This window comes from Littorina saxatilis, linkage group LG1, assembly GCF_037325665.1.
Source record: "Littorina saxatilis isolate snail1 linkage group LG1, US_GU_Lsax_2.0, whole genome shotgun sequence".
Taxonomy (NCBI): Eukaryota; Metazoa; Mollusca; class Gastropoda; order Littorinimorpha; family Littorinidae; genus Littorina; species Littorina saxatilis.
Genome location: NC_090245.1, coordinates 54,347,003 through 54,357,709, shown reverse-complemented (window position 1 = coordinate 54,357,709; position 10,707 = coordinate 54,347,003). Strand labels below are relative to the sequence as shown.

General features: G+C 40.5%; 1 long non-coding RNA gene across 1 annotated transcript; it reads right to left on the bottom strand.

Annotated features, from left to right (window-relative positions):
- Nucleotides 1–6,101: 6,101 nt before the first annotated feature.
- LOC138974051 (uncharacterized) lies at nt 6,102–9,481 on the bottom strand. The gene is made up of 3 exons (XR_011458280.1): nt 8,908–9,481; nt 8,528–8,608; nt 6,102–8,091 (listed from the first exon to the last, which is right to left on the bottom strand). It is a non-coding gene; the product is annotated as an uncharacterized lncRNA (long non-coding RNA).
- Nucleotides 9,482–10,707: the final 1,226 nt, after the last annotated feature.

Genomic DNA, 10,707 nt, shown 5'->3' with positions numbered 1-10,707 from the left:
CAGAACACTAACAATCTACCAGGAGGCCCCTACCAATTTTAATACTTGTACTTAAAACCGTAAACGTCAAATTCAAAGCTCAAACCCGTTTCTGGTGTCAGATGACTTCTTCCGTATAATATCAGTTTTAATCCTCTGCCCATGTGTTAATTGTTTTAATTATAGTCCTCGATGAATCTTAGAATGCCATTTATAGTTTCTTCGACTATTATTTAATCAAATGAATGAAGGGCGACAACTCTTTGTTTATACAAGACATTTTAAAGACAATACTAGTTTTTCCCTCGTCTTTATATTTTTGTCACAAATTGATGGCAGATTTTGCCCGAGCTTTACATGTCATCATTCCTTAGAGACGGAACAGAAGACCGTGTATTGCCTTTATCCTTCAGATCAAATACTGGAAAGAATCGGACGCCGATTTTCATATCCTCTCGCAATGTTCGGACGGTATCAGCAACTGAAACATGCATACATTATCTTTCCTTACGAACTGGTTGATATCTGACGGACCTCTTACGGCCGGATTTGAATAAATGGTTTATTTTATTTGGCTGTGCCTTCAAACATTTCAATCAATGTTTGAAAACGTGAGTTTAACACACACACACACACACACACACACACACACACACACACACACCACACTACACACACACACACACACACACACACACACACACACACACACACACACACACACACACACACACACACACACACACACACTTGTTTCCTTTTAAATGTCCAGTCTGACGTTTCCTTGAAATGCAAAACAGTTCTGTTCTGTCTGCAACTTTTATTTACAGCATCTATACCTATGACTCCGTAAAATGGTATGCCTTGAGTCGCTTAATAATTCACAAAGTGTTCACCGTACCCTGAATCAGACTTACATGCTATTTTTTCATTTAAAAAATGCTCCCATACTAGGGAATGAATATTCTCCAACAGCATTCACAAGGACAGCCGATGACGTACACTGTGTGCGTTTGGAATCCCGCAGCAAATGATTCAGCTCATCAAGAGCTTCCACGCCATTTTAACAATCAGAATTGGCAACGGCGACTACAGCTTGGAAGTGGAGATCGGCGTTGGCAATGATTTGTGTTTTCGGCGCTCCTCTCAAACGCTGCCATTGACTTGGTGACGAGACGATCAACTGAAGACCAGGCAAGAGGCATACGGTGGTCCTTCATCTCATCATTGGAAGACCTTGACTTTGCTGAGGATCTGGCTTTTCTCTCCAACACCAACCAGCACATGCAAGAAAATATCCAACCTCAGTTACTTTGCCCAGCAGTTTGGGTGAATATCAACCGGAAACAACGGATCGATGTGATCACTTTGAACACCCCAAACCCGTCACCAATCCAAGTGGATGGAGAAGACCTTCCTACAACTGAGGAGCGTTCGCCTACCAAGGTAGCACCGTCAGACAACATGGAGGAGTAGGCAGCGACACGAAGAACCGTGGCAGCAAAGCAAGAAATGCCTTCAGAATGCCCAACAACGCGTGAAAGTCCCACCAGTACTGCACTAAAACCAAGCTGAAATTACATCTGAGCTGTGTTTTTCTACCCTCCTGAATGACTCAGAATGCTGCAGAATAACAGAAAGCGACCTTACCGAACTGCCAGTCTTCCACATACAAGATTCAAAGGAGAAGCCTCCCAACATAATCACAAATGGCGAACTACTTGCTCATGCCAGCAAGAGAACATGGACATTGTCATGATGAGACGGCGATGGAAGTGGATCGGGTATGTGCCCAGAAGGGAACCAAGCAACATCACACATACAGGCGTTGAACTATATAGAGGGAGAACTGAATAACAAAAACTGAACCACACCTGGGGTTACATCCACACGTCGACCCAAGACAGACAACAGTAGAGGTCCATCGTTGCTGCCAGAGCGCATAGCGGGTAAGTAAGTAGGTAAGTAAGTAAGTAAGTCAGTCAGTCAGTCAGTGAGTCAGTCAGAAAGTAAGTCAGTAATAAAGTAAGCAAATAAGTAAGCAAGTAAGCAAGTAAGCAAGCAAGCAAGCAAGCAAGTAAATAAGTAAGTAAGCAAGCAAGTAAATAAGTAAAGTAAAGTAAAGTACAAGGAGAGTCATGTCATCTTCAGAAATTTTCTGACGACTCTGCCGTGGTTGGTAGTATTCTTGATGGTGATGAGAGCTTGTATAGAGAACATATTGATGATTTTGTGTCTTGGTGTGATTCCAACTTTTTAGTATTAAACGCAAGCAAGACGAAGGAAATGATTTTTGATTTTCGCAAAAAGAAAGACACTGTCCATCCTGTAGTCATCAAAGGTGATGCGATTGAGATAGTCAGCGAGTACAAGTATTTAGGTGTAGTTCTAGATAACAAGCTAAGCTGGTTTAATCATGTTGATGCTGTTTTTAAGAAGACGCAGTCAAGATTGTTTTTCCTGCGCAAGCTGAGATCATTTCATGTGTGTAACAAGATGCTGTACATGTTTTATCAGAGTATGGTGTGCATGTGCAGTGTGATGGTGTTTGCATCAGTGTGTTGGGGAGGGAATGCCACTGCAAGGGACACTGGCAGGCTGAACAGGCTGATAAAGAAAGCGAGTTCTACTGTAGGCCAGAGCCTTGACACCCTTGAAGTCCTTGTTGAAAGAAGGCTTGCCAGTAAGTCCAGAGCTATTCTGTTCGACCTAGGGCATCCCCTCCACGACGCACTGATGGATCTCCGCATCACACGGAACGCTCGGTTTTTCATGCCTAGGTGTCGAACGGAGCGTTTTCGGCGTTCTTTTGTTCCTGCAGCTGTGAGATATTTTAACAGCAACCGAGCCATTGTCCTGGCCACAGACTATCAGTGATGCCTTTTAAATGTACCTCTTAGTGATAGATTTAATATGATTTGATGACTGTTTGACCTTTGATCATAACTAGTGCTGTGATAATGAGCTTTAGCACTGTTGTGATGGTGTTGACACTATACTTGCCCAATTGAGTCTAACTACCTGATGGCTAATCTACTGTGATACCTGTGATAACTGATGATGATTACTGTGATTGGTTTTATGTGTTTGGTTGGTCTCTTCTTTTGGTAGTGCAATAGCGTTAATTATGGATTGTTGTTATCATCATTTACATAAAAACTTATCTGTTAATCCAAACAATGATATAATTACTGTGATGTTCTTAACTACACTTTAACATGGAATGTATGTATGTATGTATGTATGTATGTATGTATGTATGTATGTATGTAGGTATGTATGTAGGTATGTATGCATGTGTGTTGGTGTGTCGGTGTGTCAAGTGTGCAAGTAAAAAGGGTATTGTAGTTGTACATATATTACTTTAGATATTTTTTTGTTATCATGGGTTTTATAATTTTTCTTCTCTTATTCTTTTATAATTATTAATTAATGACCTATATGTGCTGATGACCAATTTAATTTCCTTTGTTGGATCAATAAAATGTTATGAGTTATGAGTTATGAGTAAGTAAGCAAGCAAGCAAGTAAATAAGTAAATAAGTAAGTAAGCAAGCAAGTAAATACGTAAATAAGGAAATAAGGAAGGAAAGAAGCAAGAAAGGAAGCAAGGAAGCAAGCAAGCCATGTTTATTTTGGCCGTGAATCAATTTCGCCAGTGTATCTAGACTGTTTAGTATCTGGACTCGGTTCAATTCTGTCGATGTTCTAGTGCGTCTAACGTCTCGACCTAACATTGCTATGCTAATTATAGGATTCTGAGACTTAATTCCACGAAGTCAAGATATCCAAGTCGTACGGTACTATCCCTCCAACCAAGGGCCAAAAGTTAGCAGACGGCCCGAGAAGATCCTTTAACACCCTCCGAAGACCCATCCCCAACTCCACATCCCCCAGATCCCCCTCACCCGTCTTGTCCCCGCCTACCCCGAAGCCATTTTTATTCAGAGGTCTCGACTAACTTATAGCGACTTCACACAACCATAGATGTGTATTGACGGGATCGCCAACTCGTTGCGCGCGCTCACCAAGTAGCGGAAAGCGGAAAAGACGATTTTGACAGTAACTTTACTTCCGGTGCAGTCTTTCAACACATGGAGAAGAAGGAGAATTTCGAAGGGGAGGTGGAGTTTGTGGCTGAGGTATGTGAAAAGCAAACAAAGCAATACAAAAAGATCATTGCTGATGATTGAAATGAGTCATGTGAATCAACAATAAAGATTGATTGTGGACGGCACGTCATTATTTTTGTTTTTAACACTTGAAACGCGAGAGCATCTGACACACTGGTAAATCCGAAGCTGTGCACGCAAGCTGATCAGCAGATCGTTTTTCTGCAGATATCTCGCTCACATCGGCCACTATTTTAGCTCAGCGAACCGACAAATTTGCAACAGAACAATTTCTGAATGTTAGAAATTCGGCTGTAGATTTATAGATACCCTTTCTATTCCATTGTTGTTGTTTTTTCAGGGGGAAAGTACCGACATCTCAATCGCTGAAAAGATGACAGCATCACCACAAAAGAAACTGCAAGAATTGCCAAAAGTAAGTAAAAATATTGACAGATCTATGTAAAAGACTATGAAAATTTAGAACTGGAACAACAGATATTCAAGAAATAACCGATAAGTGATATATTATAACTGAACCATTGATTGATTTGAATACTACATCATGCATGGAAGTTAAAAATGGTGCAGGAACTGAAGTCAGATCAACACATCAAAAAGATCAGTGCAATATATTTGTTTTCTCTCCCCTCTAGCATAATTCTGTTTTGATATATATGCTTGATGTCTTCTGTTGTTTTTAAATTCATTGTCACTTCTAAATTGCATAACGCTTGTTCTTTCTGCCTTTCACCGGAGCTCAGAGAGCTTGTCGACCTATTCTCCACCAAATCGTTCAACTTCAAACGTCTATCAACTGCCATTAATTAGCTATCATCCAGCTATTTGTATGGACAGTTAGACTTATTTCTCTAGAAATTTAGTTTTACTTAGGGTTTATTGTTCTGCTTTTTTTCAGACATACCGTCCCGCACCAGAATTGCCAGAGGTTGTTGCAACTACAACTTTGAAGAACTGTGTCATGATGTACAGCAGCTTCCCGAGTCGTGGTGCCTCGCGAAGAACGAGGTGAACCAGGTGGTTAAGGTTGTTGTGCTGGAGCCTGGAGGCCAGCTTGGTTAAGGTTTGACTTTGACTTTGAGTCAGCATTTTCAGTGATTTTTCTACGCAGCTGATGGTGTTTGGATTTAAAGTGTAAAGGAAAAAGTCCCCCCCCGAAGCAGCGTGCTGCAGTTTAGACTGGCTTGGCGACAGTGTTGAAGTGAGTGACAAGTAACATTTTCAGTAAATCGCTTTGTGTTACAATTATTCAACGCCAATTCTGAGCCAAGAGAATGATTTTTTCATTTCATTTGGAATGTTGTGTTTTATAGGTTAGGTGTGGAAATTTGGATTTGACTGTAAAGCTCTTTAGTAGAGAATGTAAATAAACTTGACCAAGAAATTATTGCGACAAATTTCAAACTCCCAAATTAAAGCATTGATTAATTCCGGTTAATTAATTAATTAGATTAAATGTCACAAGAATTTATGCTTTAATTTGGGTGCAACATGTTGAAACTTTGTTTGAGAATGTATCTACTTTATTGATTAAATATATGCATGTGTATAAATAGGAATATTTCTTGTGTCAAATTGTGTGAATTGAGACTGAGTGAGATAGTGAATGTTGGTACATTACAGGGCCGGACTAAGCAAAGAGGAGGGGGGGAGGTTGCCAATGGTGGTCCAGGGGGATGTTCCTCTGCCCCTTGTGGGGGTCAGGGGGCGACGCCCCCTTAAGCTGAAGGGTAGGTCATATTCTGAGATAGGAAAATGGTCGCTCCTTGCATGAAACGGCATAAAATAAACAATAATACTTTTTTTTTAAATAAATGAGGTACATATTTAGGGGGGGGAGGGGGGTTGCGCAACCCCCATAACCCCCCCCCCCCCCCCTGGTAGCCCTAGTCCGGCCCTGCATTAATTGTCACTGTATGGTGTGTGTGTGTGTCACTGTGACCAAAGATACATATGCTCTTTTTGAGTTCATACAACTTCCAATTCCATTCAAACGTTAACAAAGTGTTGCTTTCTTTCTTTCTTTATTTGGTGTTTAACGTCGTTTTCAACCATTCAAGGTTATAACAAAGTGTTGCTGGTATGCGACTGAACATGTTCTATTAGGAAAGCAAAGCAAATTCCAGTGTACATAGTGGTCAACATAAAAACAATCAGACGCATCGATGCAAGACATTTATCAAGTGGCTGACAATTGATTTTGAAATGAAAACTGTTTGCAAAATATCTCGCTGTCAAAATTATATCTTGAACAAGTACACAAAGGAATTAGGTTTGAACCATAGCAAAATGAATATGTTTCAAATTTTCATGTTGCAGACTTAAATTTACATGGACTCATGAAAATACAGAACAGGCACTGAACAAGCCATGTGATACAATACTGAACCAAATACTGAAATAGGAAGAGAAGTACATTTTAACGACAGCAGATTTTAACACCAAAAATCGACACCGAAGACAACAATCAAGAAGTTCAAATTCAATGTACATGCACTTGATCAGATAGGATAGTTTGTACTGCATGAAGAAAGATCATACACAACACACTACAGAGATCCTTCCTGATTGTTCTCAACATTGTATGTTTTCAGCTTTTTCCTCAAACTCCTTTCTTTCCATGTGCATTTCATTTTGTCCAACATTGTATGTTTTCAGCTTTTTCCTCAGTCTTTTCTTTCCATGTACATTTCATTTTGTCCATCATTGTCTTCAGTTTGTGGTGGAGTCTTATTTAAAAAAAAACAGAACATTTTGCAAAGTGTCTTCTTGAACAGCTTGTGAAAGATCAAATGAATACAAAGTGTCATAAAAACACACCGGAACAGCATCACTGTTCCTGCATGGTTCAATAAAGTCATCTGCTTTTGCCTGTGTGTTGATGCACAGGTTTCACAGAAAATATGTTCCATGGACATCAAATCACCAAAGGGAAGTAATCGCTCTTTAGGCCAAAAAAAATAATAGGTGTGGTTACGGTAACATAGCCCAAAAAAATAGGGTAGGAAGGTAGGCAATCACTTTTTTTTTCTAATGTGTACAAATTAAACCTACTTGACAGGGAAATAAGTGTGCGACTCGGGCGCTTTCGCTTTCATTGCGTTTTCTGCACTCGTTTTCTTGGTTTTTTGGGGGTTTTTTTGTTGACAAATGTAATAAAAAGTTATAGGGTCGGCCCCAAAAAATAGGGTAGGTCGGGTTACCGTAACCACACCTATTTTTTTTAGGCCTTATGCATACGACATGTGTAATAGATTAAGCGAGAGTTGTACGGAACCTTTTCTCCTGGCACGAGAGGATGAAAGTCGCTTGTATATTTCAATGCTTGTTATTCTCTCAGGTGCCAGGAGAAAAGGTTTTGTACAACTCTCGCTTACTCTATTACACAGTCATGTCGTATGAATAAAGAGCAATTACTTCCCTTTGGTTATTTGATATCATCAACGCTTTGCCTCATTCTGTTTAAGATTTCTGCTTTGTGTTGCATGGACAGACACATCTGCAATACATTGGGCTTGACAAAGGTCAGTTTGCCCTTGTTCAGCATGCTTGTCATGTCAGGGGTGGTTTCACTCTCTTCACTGTAGAATTCAGGTGCGCAAGTCAGGGCTTCCAAACACTGCAATTTCTCATCTCTGTACGCACTCTTTTGGAGACACCAAACTCTCTGTTTTAGCTTTTTGGCAACACATACTCCAACATACTTTGCATTGTACTCTTCATCCTCTTTGATTTCTAATGCACTTACTGGTTCCCTAGTTTTTCTTCATAGGCCTTTAAGACACCAACAGTATAAACATGTTCAAGGCAATCCAGGCTGAAACTGCAGGGGATACTGTCAACTCAGTAATGCCTGAATGCTGGGTTGAAAAAGCAGAGTAGTACCTGGCCCACGCCTTCTCCTTGGCAGCATTCCCAACCTTGCCTCAGGGAACTAGGCAGTCAGGAAGAAGCAGAAGTTTCTCTTCCAGATCTGCACCTAAAACACAGAAAATAAAATATTATAATTAAAACAACACACAAATATAGCAGAAATCAACCCAAGAGTGAAACTGAAGATGTAGATGCATGCACACAATCAAAACCAACAACACACGACAACAACCCAAAACTACACTTTACATGAATGGATGTGAACATATTAAATTTTGTATTCCATTTGTCGTTATAGAACGTGTTGACAAACCACTTTCATGAATCCTTATCATGTCTTACAACTATGACATGTGCTATTAATGATCCTAAAAAACATGAAATATTGTAGTGGCAGGCATGTACCTAAAATATTTGTAAACAGTAGCCTCTCTGTGCAACAAAGCAGTATTTTTGCTCGAAAACTATGAATGAAAATGATCTTTCAGGTACTGGGACTTTGCAAGCTGATTTTTTTTATACCGCCTTACTCAAAAACTTACTTTTCAATTACTGAATTGGTCGACGAGCCCTCTGAGCTCCGGTGAAAGGCAGTTGTCATTCTTGATAGATGCACAAGCGTTCTGCAATAAAGCATGCAATTTAGAAGTGACAATGAATTTTAAAACAACAGAAGACATCAAGCATATATCAAAACAGAATTATGCTGGAGGGGAAAGAAAACAAATATATTGCACTAATCTTTTTGATGTATTGATCTGACTTCAGTTCCTGCACCATTTTTAACTTCCATGCATGATGTACATTCAAATCAATCAATGGTTCAGTTATATATCACTTATCGGTTATTTATTGAATATCTGTTGTTCCAGTTCTAAATTTTCATAGTCTTTTACATAGATCTGTCAATATTTTTACTTACTTTTGGCAATTCTTGCAGTTTCTTTTGTGGTGATGCTGTCATCTTTTCAGCGATTGAGATGTCGGTACTTTCCCCCTGAAAAAACAACAACCATGGAATAGAAAGGGTATCTATAAATCTACAGCCGAATTTCTAACATTCAGAAATTGTTCTGCTGCAAATTTGTCGGTTCGCTGAGCTAAAATAGTGGCCGATGTGAGCGAGAATTCTGCAGAAAAACGATCTGCTGATCAGCTTGAGTGCACAGCTTCGGATTTACCAGTGTGTCAGATGCTCTCGCGTTTCAAGTGTTAAAAACAAAAATAATGACGTGCCGTCCACAATCAATCTTTATTGTTGATTCACATGACTCATTTCAATCATCAGCAATGATCTTTTTGTGTTGCTTTGTTTGCTTTTCACATACCTCAGCCACAAACTCCACCTCCCCTTCGAAATTCTCCTTCTTCTCCATGTGTTGAAAGACTGCACCGGAAGTAAAGTTACTGTCAAAACCTCTCGCAGCCGCAGACGGGAGTTCGAAACAGAGCCAGCGTTGGCGCGCGCGCAGAGTTGGCGATCCTGTCAAGGGATATCTATGACACAACCCAACTGAGTTATACAGCGGAGTGTCTAAATCGGTCCGTAACTGAATGAGTTCCGTCTGACTGACTGACACGGGCCAGGAAAAAGGAACCATCACTAAAATGTCGGTGCAGATGGAAGAGGTGACAAAACAGCTTGACGGTTCTTATTGACTCTCGCATCCACCCTCGCCACAGAGACTTCCTTCTCTCGTGCACGTTCGGCGCGTGTCTCGGCCACAGCAAACCCAATTCCGGCTCGCCTATTAGCGTCAGACAATGATTGACCGGGGGGACAACCCGGCTCTTCCCGCACTTCATTTTAACCCGCGAAATCAGGTTACTTCCCTTGCAAGCGAGCAGGGCCCTTGGGGCAGACCTGTTGCCAAATCGAGACCGGCGTGCCAGTTAAGTTAGTGTTGATTTTTGTGTTCGAAAGCCAGGAGACAAAAAATCGTTGCCTTTTTTTTTCTCAAGAAATGAGATTTAAATCTCCACTGTTTAAAAAGGAGGAGTAAGAGAGGGGACAAAGGAGGAATGGAGAGGGGAGGGGGCTTGCAAACTCGGAGAGAGAGAGAGAGGGAGAGAGAGAGAGAGAGAGAGAGAGAGAGAGAGAGAGAGAGAGAGAGAGAGAGAGAGAGAGAGAGAGAGAGAGAGAGAGACAACGTTTCGTAAAGTTGCTGACCGACCGCCCTCTTATCCACACGAGATGATCGATTCACTGTAGTTTCGTGGGTATGTCACGATCTTTTGAACAATATATAGTTGACCACTTACCACTTCTGCCGGGTGCCCTTCTTCTTGTCTCTTCATCATATCCTCATAATCTCATCCTCCTGTTCTTCTGTTCTCTGCGTTGTTGTTATGTCCGTCGCCATCCTGTTGTTAGTTGAGCGGTCCTTTTTCTCTTTTCCATAAATACGTAAATCATGTTAGTGTCACGTCAAAGTAATATGGAGATTTTTTTGAATTTGTACTACAGCTGTTCATTCTTACATCTAACCAGAACATACACATACGTGTTCACGTTGTGTTAATTTATTTACCAAATGCAATATTAGAAAATATAATGTACACGCGTACCTGGCATAAAAAAGTGAGCCTTGTCAAAGGGTGACATTAGGCCGTGCATTCTAATAACCTTTGTTTTCATTGCAACAAACCTATGTACAACATGTCTCATTAAGATACATTAAGATGCTACTCTTTTTCTCATATTCCAAAATGTTGCCATTTT